Genomic DNA, 11037 nt, shown 5'->3' with positions numbered 1-11037 from the left:
TTGAGCCCTATGAAAATGCGTGTAGTGGTCTCCTGTTCGTATAGCATGTTCCGCAACAGCTGATCTGTCAGCCTCCCCTCCTCTGCAAAATCCTCAACAGCTGATCTGTCAGCCTCCCCTCCTCTGCGATTGTCCTTGTGCTCTTCTAGTCGTTTTTTGACCTTTCTTTTTGTGGCATCCACGTACACCTGCCCACAACTATACGAAGCCTTATTGGCCGCATGCTTTTTCCAGCGGTTGGCGAGCATCTTTTACCAATTTTAGGTGATCTTGTGTCTTACGCCTGGGTTTGTGGATTACTGCGATGTTCGACTTTTTCCAGATTTTTTCCTATGCAGTCAGCAACGTCCTTAATGTAAGGCAGGAAAACTTACGATTTCGCCGGCGCTTGAGCATCTCAAAGATTTCTACGCGGTGGTCTTCACGCTCTTTTTACCTCAGCGAACGAATAACCATTCTTCAGCAATGCATTGGTATCCTGCTTTCGCAGATGGAAGACTAATGATTGTGGTGTAGGGTGTTGTCCACAGTGAGCGATGACGACACAGTTGCGTGTCGCAGAGCGACGTCACTTAATAGAGAGGCCCAAGCGCAGCTGGGCGGAAGGGAGCGCAGTGTAAGCAAGACAGCCCGGCACGCGCGGCTAATCGCGTTTGCTGTCGCCGCCGCCGCCACTTGCGCCTTCTGCAGCAATCACATTAGCAGCGGCCCCCCACGGCGGCTATCAATAGCACCAATTTGACCGGCCGCTGTCGCAGCACGATAATGGGATTAGATTAGCGACACGGCTCGGCACGATACGACAGCAGCCACACTCGTCTCGCAGTTGCGGATCCCGTCTGCAGCGGCAACCCGCGATGCATGAGCTGGCGGGGTGTTGCATTTACACTTCTGTCCACTAAAATAGCAACATCAGGAAAGGAATGGCTAAATAGGAATGGCTAGAGGACAAACGTAAGCCTATAGAAGTATGTATTACTACGGGAAAGACAGGTACCACCTACAGGAAAATTAAAGATGCCTTTGGAGAAACGAGAAGCAGCTGTGTGAATAGCAAAAGCTCGGGGTCGATTCTAGAGTCTGATTCCACATGTCAACTTTGAGCAGTGACTTCATACCTAGGGAAGAGACACTACTTAACGGCAATCTTTGAAAGTAACTGATCATATTCGTAAACAAACAAATGTACCTCACGATAAAATTACAATCACAAAAATGGTTAAAATGGCTCTGAGCACTATGGGACTTAACTTCTGTGGTCATCAGTCCCCTAGAACTTAGAACTACTTAAACCCAACTAACCTAAGGACATCACACACATCCATGCCCGAGGCAGGACTCGAACCTGCGACCGTAACGGTCGCGCGGTTCCAGACTGTAGCGCCTAGAACCGCTCGGCCACCCCAGCCGGCTACAATCACAATTCACGTAATTAATTACTTAACCGCAAATTATATCAAGAGAATTGAAGGTAATGAAAATAAATAAGAACAAAAAAGTATACGTGTTTGAAATAAATTACTATCGAAATATGTGCGAGTAAGAAAAGCACGCGGAACCTTTAAATGCATTGCAGTGTAGCGTTAATTCTTCATATTGAGTATTGAATCTAACGAGACTAGTACACAAGTAATGAAAATTCACAAAAATTAGGGTCTAATAAATATTGGAGTCGGTAATTAGAATTGAGTGATATTGGTCAATTTCAGTTACCGATTCCAAGCATTCCATGGTACATTATTTTGTTCGTTTTTACTGCGGGTGTGTGTACTGTAATGTAACAGGATTTCTGTATCTGCAAGTACTCTATGAAGTACTGCGGAGAAACGATTAATATTGGAATCGGTAATTAGAATTGACCCATATAAGTTAATACTAGTTACCGATTCCAACCTTTCCACTTACACCCTTTTAACAGCAAGTGTGTGCTCTAAAGAGTTACAGTACTTCTACATTTGGTATTACTCTCTTCACTACTATGAAAGGGAGAAAAATTTGGAATCTGTACCTACAATACTTTGTCGTAGTGGTTCTGTGATCAATAAGAAATCTAGATATTCCACAGAAATCTAGTTCACAGATATGTTGCAAAACTATGAATCAGCGAATAGCTGGAATCGGTAACTAGAATTGTGTACGGATGATTGGAAAAACTAGTAGAAGTCGAACTCGGGGAAGATCAGGTTGGCTTCCGGAGGTCAGTTGAAGTTACCGATTCCAGCCAGCCGATGATTACATCGTTTTCTCAGCGGGTGTGCGCACTAAAACGTTGGCTAATAGGGATTCGGTACTTCTAATTTCTCTCTGAACTATTGCGAAAAAGTTAATAACATAAGAGTCGGTATCTAGAATTGGGTCAATTGTAATTACCGATTCCAATATTCGTTACTTCAACGCAGTACAAATGTAGAAATATCATTACGTTTCATAGCATACAATTCCTGCAAATATACGAGTAATTTGCTTATGTATCATGGAACAGTTAGATCGGGAACTGGAATTTACCTATATAGGTTAATTCTAGATATCGATTCCAATATTCGTTACTTTTTGTGGGTTTTCATTAGTTGTGTACTGACTTTACTTTTAGAATTTAGTGTGTCAATTTCTCCACGTCTCATGCTACTCTTTCGTATTTGTTGTCATTCACTTCATTTTCCCGTTATTCTGTTACGTTTTAGACTCTCAACGTCCAACATTCCAACTTTCCCGCGCATCTCCAGTTATGTTCAATAATTAATAGCAAAATTAATGCTATTATATAATAGTGTGATTTCACCATCTCTTTATTGTAATGCAACATGCTTTTCTTTTCGCATAAATTACGAGAATAATTCTTATCAGACACGAAAATTTGTTTTTAATTCTTGTTCTTATTTTTTTCGTTATCTGCGATTTGTTTCGACATAATTCACGACTGAGTAAATGACTGCATGAAGTGTGATTGTAAATTTAATCGTATGCTACTTTCGTTTGTTCACGAGTATGATCCGTTGTTTTCATTGATTGCCTGTACGTAGCGCCTTTGCCTTAGGTATGACGTCATTGCTCAAAGCCGACGACTGGAATCGGACACTAGAATTTATCCAAGAGCTCAGATGGAAAACAATTTCTAAGTAAAGGAGGGGAAGCTGAAAGGGAGAAGGAATATATAGAGGGACAATTAAACCAAACGAATTTGGAAGGAACATTTGAAACGTCCCCTTAAAATAATTATTGAATTACTGTGCTGGTAAACCCTTTACGTTATTTGATTTTCAAACAGCTGAGCAGAACTGAACGTACTCAGACATTTCGCTCTTTACTTATTCTGATCAACACTAAACTGACACACAATATTTTTAGCGCAACGCGATCTGACTTTCAAAAATCCCTACAAAAGAATGGCCCTGACTAACAATAACCTATACCTTTCATGAATCACTTACCTCACAAAAATCTTCGTTACTCGAGCTACTGCAATACAGCAAGCGCCACTACTTCCAGTTAAATAAAAGATTCTAACTACTGGAGGGACTAACTACTGATAGGCATAGTTAGCAAATGAAAGATTTTGATAAAGAACAAACAATGTATTTACCTTAATAGTATATATATATATATATATATATATATATATATATATATATATATATATATATATATCAGTTCATGAAATCCAGTCTTACAAATTTACTGTCCAGATAATCCGCTCTCAAAACTCCGCCATCTCTCTCCCCACATCCACCACAGCTGGCGGCTCACCTCCAACTGCGCAACGCTACGCTCTGTTAACAGCCAACTGCCCAACGCTACAATAACGACTATTGCAACAATGCCGACGAGCCAGTGATTTTCATACAGAGCGCTACGTGGCGTTACCAACATAAAAACCCAAACAGCCTACTTACACATTATAGAAAGAGAAGATGATGTAGATGATGAGATGGTACATGGGGTACTGCGAGAAGAATTTGAGAAAGCACTGCAACACATAAGCTGAAACAAGACCCGTGGAATAAACGACATTCTCTCAGAACTGCTGATATCATAAGGAGAGCCAGCCACGACACAGATAAGATATATTAGACACGGGAAATACCCTCAGACTTCAGGAAGGCTATAGCAATTCCAATTCCAAAAAAAGTAGGTTCTGACAGCTGTGAATATTATCGAACTATCAGTTTAATCAGCTGTGGCTGAAAAATAGTGACACGAATTGTGTACAGAAGATTGGAGAAACTTGTAGAAGAAGCCGGGGAAGAAGATTAAGTAGGCTGCCGCAGAAATATTGGAACACGCGAGGCAATGCTGACTACGTCTTATCTGAGAAGATATGACAAGGCAATCTTACGTTTATATCTTTCGTAGCCTTAAAGAAAGCTTTTACAGTACTGACTGGAATACACTCTTTGCAGTTCTGAAGATAGTAGTAGTAAAACACAAGATTCTAGAGGTTACTTACAACTTACGTTATTTCCAACTTGTTCAGAAACCAGGCGGCAGTTACGAGTGTCATTCGACAGGAAAGGGAAGTGGTGCGTGAGAAAGGAGTGAGGCATGGTTGTAGTCTATGACCCATGTTATTTAATCCGTACATGGAGCAAGCAATAAAGGAAGCAAAAGAAAAATTCGAGAAAAGGATTAAAGTTCAGGGAGAAGAAACAACAGCACTGAGATTTGCGGGCGACGTTTCAATTCTGTCAGGGACAGCAAAGGATTTTGATGTGCAGTTGAAAGGAATGGGCAGGTTCGTGAAAGGAGGATATAAGATGAACAGTAAAAAAAGCAAAACAGGGGTCATGGAACTTCGTCAAATTAAGCCAGGTGATGCTGAGGGAATTACATTCGAAAATAAGACGCTAAAAGTAATGAATGAGTTCTGCTGTTTTAGCAGCAAAATAATGACGATGGTCGAAGTAGAGAGGATATAAAACATAGACTGCCAATGGGCACTAGCAGTCGAGATGACAGGCATCTTATCCGCATGGCTGTAACGTATCGTGCAGGCACGTCTCGATCCCTGAGTCAACAGATGGGGACGTTTGCAAGACGACACCCATCTGCAATATCAGTTCGACGACGTTTGCCGCAGCATGGACTATCAGCTCGGAGACCATGGCTGAGGTTACCCTTGACCGCCTGCGAACCTGGGTGCACGAATGGGAAAACGTCATTTTTTCGGATGAATCCAGGTTCTGATTACAGCATCATGATGGTCGCATCCGCGTTTGGCGACATCGCGGTGAACGCACATCGGAAGCCTGTATTCATCATCGCCATACTGGCATATCACCCGGGGTGATGGTATGGGGTGCACGTCTCGGTCACCTCTTGTTCGCATTGACGGCACTTTGAACAGTGGACGTTACATTTCAGATATGTTACGACCCGTGGCTCTACCCTTCATTTGATTCCTGCGAAATCCTACATTTCAGCAGGATAATGCACGACCGCATGTTGTAGGTCCTGTACGGGCCTTTCTGGATACAGAAAATGTTCGACTGCTGACCTGGCCAGCACATTCTCCAGATCTCTCACCAATTGAAAACGTCTGTTCGATGGTGGCCGAGCAATCGCCAGTCACTACTCTTAATGAACTGTGGTATAATGCTGATGCTACATGGGCAGCTGTACCTGTACACGCCATCTAAGCTCTGTTTGACTCAATGCCCAGGCGTATTAACGCCGTTATTATGGCCAGAGGTGGTTGTTCTGGGTACTGATTTCTCAGGATCTGTGCACCCAAATTGGGCCAAAATGTAATCACATGTATGTTCTAGTATATTTGTCCAATGAATACCCATTATCATCTGCATTTCTTCTTGGTGTAGCAATTTTAATGGCCAGTAGTGTAGGTATGTCATTCCATCTTCCCTTACTTCTATGACAGAGTTCAAAAATCGCAGTCTGGCGAGTATTGGTGTGCAAGTATATCGGTGAGCCACAACCATATGTTTTCACTGGGTGCTGGTTAGGGCAACAATGGAGCAGCTTCTGAACTAAGGTAGATCAAGGCAGCACGGGAAACAGGTGGTCTCACGTTATTTTGTTGAAAGACAACGAACCTAACGTCGAAGATACAGTTTAGCCACCGGCCTTAGCACGTCGAAATGTAAAGCTCTTAAAATTACTGGCTGTACGAAACAGAGGTGATCGTGCTGTGTGCCCGACGGTATTTCTTATCATTTCACTAAGGTTTGGTCTCGTAAAACATATACGATGCGGCAATGTTTATTCTCTTCGTAGCTTCCATATGAGCAGTACACAGATGAGGGATCCGTCTTTCTCGACAATGCTATGCCACTCCCTTGTCCAGAATCGTTGTTGGGTGCAGCACTGTCAGTATATTACTCGCTGTCGCGTCATGGGGTCCTGCAACAATGATCGCCATTCTGATAGTCCGTGATGCTCCAAACATATCCGCACAGTCCGTGTGAATTGAACAGCAATGGACCCAACTCAGCACACTGAGAGACATCTACGAAGCTACATACAGGGTGTCCCAGGAGAAATGGTCAGCATTCAGGGATATGACAAGAACGATCATTCCAAGCAAAAAAGGTCTACTAAACATGGGCTTCGAAATGCATACGTTAAGAGCTATGAGCACACGTTCATCCTCGCTACTCTGAAACATATTCCTTCTACTGAACAACTACTCATGCCTTTTAGAGCCCGTGTTTACTAAACTTTTTATCTTGTTTTGTCCATACCACCTCCTCCCGAAATATGGAAAACAGCGTGCTTGCAGTAGATCTGTTTCACAGTATCGAAGATGAAGAAGTCGTTCTTAAGGTACGCGTTTTAGAGCCATTTGATCTTAAGTCTTCGAAAGCTCTTTTAAATTTTGGTTCTAATACTGGAGCCCCTATCACTTCTATATCAACTCCTGTTTCTTCTACCACATCATCAGACAAGTCTTCTTCCTCATAGAGACCTTCAGGTACTCTTTCCACCTGTCAGCTTTCTCTTCTGCATTTAAAGTGGAATTTCCATTACTCTCTTAATGTTGCCACCCTGCACACAATGGGGGATATTCTGATACCAGAAAACGACGTTTCTTCTGTGTGAACCGCACTGTATTACGCATTCTTCAGAAAATAACATTCTTGAGCAATACGCGGGCATTTAGAAATTGTGCCAAAAAAACATTGCAGGTTACAACTCGCTGCTCCATATTACTGCCGGCTAATTCATCCACATATAACTGTCTACACCCTTTAATTTTCCAGTATTTTTTAATGGGATCAAGAATTAATGACCGGGTTATTTGAAGTGCAACTGCTCATTAGTGAATGAATTTCATCGGAGACAGCTCACCTGACTAAGCGATGGCGGCTCGCGTTCCCTCTTCCGCTTTCTTACATCCTTATCACGGCTTGTCTTTCTTCCAATACGCAGGGTTGCTTTATAGCGATCTCTAAACGCACCCATTATCACTGTCATTGTTTGCGCTGTGTCCAAATTCATGTATATACACACGCACGCACACACACACACACACACACACACACACACACACACACGTGACACCACTACTCGCGCATATACAGTGAAATTGTTTCCTCTCACATTAGCCATGGGTTTGCAACTGAAGCCATTTAAAACTGAAAGAAACTGTACAGAAGTGACAACAATGATTTCGTCAGCTACAAAGTAGTGATGTCAGTAAACAACCTTTTCTTCCCCAGTTGTACGAGAACTGTTCAGTAAGGAATTATCACTTTTTTTACGGTCATTATTTTCGCGCCAGACTTTTATCTTATGATATTCCCTTAACTTAATGTGTAACCAATACGCCGTAGCAGTTTCATTGTGGGCACTCATGATTCCCGTATGTTGGAGACGGACGAGTCAAGATATATTCAGTATCATCTACCGTAACAACGGAGGTGACTCGCGATGAACAGTATGCGGCTTTGAAGTGCTGCTTTCGTCTCAACGTATCTTCAGCTGAAGTGAATGCAGTATTACAGGAGGCCTATGGAGATTATTTTCTTCCCTACAGCACAGTTCGAGGGTTGTTTAAATTGTCTGTAAAGGTTAGACAATCAATTTAAAAGGAAGTTGGACCCATCGCTCAGTTACTATACTTGTGAAAGAAAACACCAACCCCGATGCTGTCATTATGAGAGTGGATCGCCGTATAACCTTACGAACACTTGGTGAAATATTGACAATTTCATTGGCTGCTATACAGAAGTTGGTTATAGAAAACTTACACGTAAGATATGGTTGTGCGCCATGGACTGCAAGACTGCTGATTTCCGAACATGCATAACATGCGTACAATTGAAGCTAATGTCACAGGGAGATTCAGAGTTCCTTTCAAAGGTAAACACTGCTGATGAAACTTGGCTACATCATATTGATCCTTAGAGCAAATAGCAAAGCTCAGTGTGAAGATCTATTTCATCAACAATACCCAAAAGAGCAAAACTGGTTACTGCTGCTGGGAAAGTTATACACATCTCATAATTTTACTAGTCCATATCAGATGGACTGATAAGGTAAGGAATGAGGAGGTTTTGCGCTGAATCGGAGAGGAAAGGAACATGTGGACAAACACTATGAAGCAGAAGGTAAAGAATGATAGGCCGTCTGTAAAGATATCAGGGAACGACTTTCATGGTACGAGAGGGAGATGTGGAGAGCAAAAATTGTAGAAGAAGATAGAGAGTGGAATATATCCAGCAAATAATTGAGGATGTAGGTTGCAAGTGCTACTCTGAGATGAAGTGGTTGGCACAGGAGAGGAATTCGTGGCGGGCCGCATCAAACCAGTCAGAAAACTGATGACGAAAAAAGGCAAAAAGCCCACATACTAGTGAAACAAGCTAGATACTGTATCTGCAAATGTTGTTACTGAATGTCTTACAAAAATCAGTGTGAAGTGCGTTATCTTCCATGCAGTCCAAATATAGACCCGTGCGACATTTTCTACTCCATAACCTGAAGAAACACCTTCGTGAAAGTTCCATCATCATATTGTAGAGAAGGCTGCAGAGAAGATCCTAAAGGAGCTTTCCAAAAATGGTTTCCAGCATGTCTTTGCAGATTGGCGGAAACGTTGTACAAGTGAATAGCATTCAAAGCAGACTATCTGGAGAAAGTCCAAAAAAATTATGAGGGTGAATAAAGGTATGTTGAAACTTCCTGGCAGATTAAAACTGTGTACCAGACCGAGACTCGAACTCGGGACCTTTGCCTTTCGCGGGCAAGTGCAATGTTCGCAGAAGAGCTTCTGTGAAGTTTGGAAAGTAGGACACGAGGTACTGGCAGAATTGAAGCTGTGAAGACGGGTGGTAAGTCGTGCTTGGGTAGCTCAGTTGGTAGAGCACTTGCCCGCGAAAGGCAAAGGTCCCGAGTTCGAGTCTCGGTCCGGCGCACAGTTTTAATCTGGTTCAAAATGGCTCGGAGCACTATGGGACTTAACATTTATGGTCATCAGTCCCCTAGAACTTAGAACTACTTAAACCTAACTAACCTAAGGACAGCACACAACACCCAGTCATCACGAGGCAGAGAATGTCCCTGACCCCGCCGGGAATCGAACCTGGGAACCCGGGCGCGGGAAGCGACGACGCTACAGCACGACCACGAGCTGCGGTCAGTTTTAATCTGCCAGGAAGTTTCATATCAGCGCACACTCCGCTGCAGAGTGAAAATCTCATTCTGATAAGGTATGTTGTCAAAAATTAATTACGATTATTCTTTTTTGACCAGCCCTTGTACAGAAATAAAGGGGTACAGGGCCCTCTCGGACACCTTGACCGCTAGTTTGTTTTCTAAAACTACGAACCTGTGCCGCTTCAGAGCGATAAGTCGTGCTCGTTCGTTCGCGTATGAGGGCAGCGGCACTGGCGACCGCGCCAGGAGCGCCGAGGCGTTTCGGGGGCGCTGGTCAGCATTAGCTGCGACAGACAGCGCGCCCACTCAGCGCGAGGCGCCACGCCGCGCCGGCGCATTTGCATACAAATCGAATTACTTCTGTGTATTGAGCTCCCAGATTGAAGAGCTCGTAAGGACTGGCGCTGCGCCCTGCCGGCTGCACTCAGCTCTCGAGACCCGCTTAGTCGACGTTTATGAGGACCTGTCCCACTGCTGTAGTCTGCCTGTACCGCCTGCCAGAGTGACTTTCAAAGCTGTCGCGGGCGAACCGGTTATGTGACAAATTTCTAGGTGTGCATATGCATGTACACTTCGCAAACCACTCCACACCGCAGAACGGGAGGTCGATTGTACCAGACTTTATGGATTTTCTTTCCACTTCCGTATATCGAACGAAGGAAAAATGGCTATCTATATGCCTCTGCAAGTGTCCTTGCCAATGAACTTGAAGGAAATATCGTAGGAAGTGGAAATAAATAAAGATGAGATGGAAGATACCATACTGTGAGTAGAATTGACAACGCACTGACCTGTATCCAAACGAAGCCCCTGGAGTAAATGACATTTGCTCAGAACTGTTGAGACCCTTGGAAGGGCAAACCATGATAAAAGTATTCCACCTGGTGAGCAAGATATATGGAACAGGAAAAATGAACTCTTACTTCGAGAAGAATGTAATATTCCCAGTAAGTCAGATACTGACAGTTGTGAATACTACCGAAATATCAAGGACGCAAAATACTGATATGAATTACCAGGTGTACCGGTATGAAATGAGCGTTAAGATACAAATGTGTCGATAGGGAACATTTGTTGTCAACGAGCCTTAATTTTTGTTTGTTTGGTTGGTACGACATCTGTCAAAGATATTTAGTATACATCAAGTCATGGAACAAACAACATCATATGTTTTCATCGTGTTAACAATGTCGAATTTTGTACCAGAAAGTGATGATTTGCGGAAAGCATTAATTTTTTGTTTTCATTTGAAAAAAAGTGCTGTAGAGTTGCATCGAATGCTTGTAGAGGCAGATGGTGATCATGCTCTATCAGAAGCAACATGCAAAAGATGGTTTCAACGGTTCAGAAATAATGATTTTGACGTAAGAAATGAAGAACGTGGAAGACCACCAAAACAGTTCGAAGACGCCGAATTGCAAGCAA

General features: G+C 42.9%; 1 non-coding gene across 1 annotated transcript; it reads left to right on the top strand.

Annotated features, from left to right (window-relative positions):
• The first annotated feature begins 9296 nt into the window (after nt 1–9296).
• On the top strand, nt 9297–9371 carry Trnas-cga. The gene has a single exon. It is a non-coding gene; the product is annotated as a tRNA-Ser (tRNA).
• The last annotated feature ends 1666 nt before the right edge of the window (nt 9372–11037 follow it).

Source organism: Schistocerca americana, chromosome 7, assembly GCF_021461395.2.
Source record: "Schistocerca americana isolate TAMUIC-IGC-003095 chromosome 7, iqSchAmer2.1, whole genome shotgun sequence".
NCBI lineage: Eukaryota > Metazoa > Arthropoda > Insecta > Orthoptera > Acrididae > Schistocerca > Schistocerca americana.
Note: the sequence above shows the minus strand (reverse complement) of the source record. Positions and strands in the feature narration are given on the sequence as shown.